Source organism: Ranitomeya variabilis, chromosome 2 (assembly GCF_051348905.1).
Source record: "Ranitomeya variabilis isolate aRanVar5 chromosome 2, aRanVar5.hap1, whole genome shotgun sequence".
NCBI classification, from domain to species: domain Eukaryota; kingdom Metazoa; phylum Chordata; class Amphibia; order Anura; family Dendrobatidae; genus Ranitomeya; species Ranitomeya variabilis.
The window spans coordinates 256,945,197-256,947,475 of NC_135233.1; positions in this window are offsets into that span (position 1 = coordinate 256,945,197).

The following is a 2,279-nucleotide window of genomic DNA, read 5'->3' on the forward strand; positions in this document are numbered from 1 at the left end:
TTTTGCTTTTATCACCCACTCCTGGTTTTGGCGTACAAATACTGATGGAAAATCCTGACCAAATCCTGATGCAATCCTGAACATGGACACATACCCTCCCACATGAACAGGCATAAGATTGGCAAAGGCATAATAAGGTGCAGGCACATGATACAAAAGCACACAACCGTCCAAAAATACACACATACACATGCACGCACATAGCTTTATGCAAATACACATATGTACAACAAAGGCAGAAAGGTGAACCCAATCAGAAGACGCATACACACACACACACATACAAAAGGCTGACAATCCTTTGGCTGAAGCTGCAGGTCTTCACAGTGGCTGGCATCATGGTGGATCTGGACTCTAGCATGGCACTGGCTCGTGCAGGACGACGGCAGGCCTCAGGTTCTCTTCAGGTTTTAAGCTCTTGCTGTAGTCAGTAGTACCTCATACACACAGAAATGCACAGGCACACAGATGCACACAAAAATTGCAATACTCACACTGGCTCTATGGTGGCTGGAGTCTTCTGGCTGGAGTCCTGTGGCTGGCTCCTGTGGCTGGCTCTTGTGGCTGGCTGGGATCTTGTGGCTGGCTGGGATCTTGTGGCTGGCTGGGATCTTGTGGCTGGCTGGGGTCTTGTGGCTGGCTGGGGTCTTGTGGCTGGCTGGGGTCTTGCGGCTGGCTGGGGTCTTGTGGCTGGCTGGGGTCCTGTTGCTGGCTGGGCTCTTGCTGGCAGGCTTCTCCAAATCTTCTTGCTGGCATATGTGGGGTTGAAGGCCCAGGCCAGGTTTATATAGATTTGGGGGTGTCTGGCCAATTGGCAACAAAATTCTGCTTCTGAGCATGCTCAGTCTAAAAAAAACGTATTGCAGCGCTGTATTGCGTCGTACGACGTGTCCCGACGCATCCGTCGCTCATAGGCTTCCATTGCAGCCAACGACGTATGCCGCAGGATGCGTCGCGACACGTTTTTTAGGCGGAGACAAAAAACGTTACAATCAACGTTTTTTTGAGACGACGTGTCGCCAAATTTCGACGCATAAGTCGTAAAACGTACACGACGTATGTCAATCCGTCGCAATACGTCGCCAATACAAGTCTATGGGGAAAAAACGCATCCAGCAAAAACTTTTGCTGGATGCGTTTTTTCGAAAAAAAAAACGGATTTGCGACATAATGCAGTTAACGCTAGTGTGAAAGTAGCCTAACAGGGCGCAGCGCTTTGAGTTCACGGCTGCTCTGTGAAGTAACAGAGTTAGCTAACACTGCCATTAGTTCCGCTATTTGCTAGCAGCAGGTTCTTCTCCTGCAGGGTGGACCCCGGGCTGCGAACGCATCTATCCTAATAAAATATATACTTTCATTAGGTGCGTTCCGCTAGCCCTATCATAACAGATCTAATGTTACAAATAATAATAATAAAAAGAAGGTTATTCTCACCATCCGACATTGCGCGCTGTCCTCGGCAGTGCAAGCGGCAGGTTCCGGTGCCAAGGATACTATGCGAGAAGGACCTGCCATGACGTCACGGTCATGTGACCACGACGTCATCACAGTTCCTGTGCTCATACCAACCCTGGGACCGGAAGCTGCCGTGTACACCGCACACAGGCGCCAGGACTTCAAGGGGCCTTCGGAAGGTGAGTATATGTTTATTTTTTATTTTAAGTCTTTTTTAACCATGCATATAGTGCCCACATTGCTATATACTATGTGGGCTGTGTTACATACTGCGTAGGCTCTGTTATATACTACATCTCTGTGCTATATACTATGTAGCTGGGCAATATACAACGTGACTGTCCAATATACTACGTGGCTGTGCAATATACTACGTGCTCTGTATTATATAGTATGTAGCTGTGCAATATACGATGTGGCTGTGTCGGTTCTGTTATATACTACGTCGACTGTGCAATATACTACGTGGCTGTACAATATACTACGTGGCTCTGCTATATACAACGTGGCTGTGCTATATACTACGTCGCTGACCAATATACTACATAGCTGTGTAATACACTACGTGACTGTGTTACATACTACGTGGCTGGGCAATATACTACGTGGCTCTACAATACACTCCCTGGCTCTGTTATAAACTACGTGGCTGTGCAATATACTACGTGGCTGTGCAATATACTACGTGCCTCTACAATATACTACGTGGCTGTGCTATATACGTCGCTGACCAATATACTACATAGCTGTGCAATACACTAAGTGACTGTGTTATATACTACGTGGCTGTGCAATATACTACGTGCCTGTGCAATATACTACGT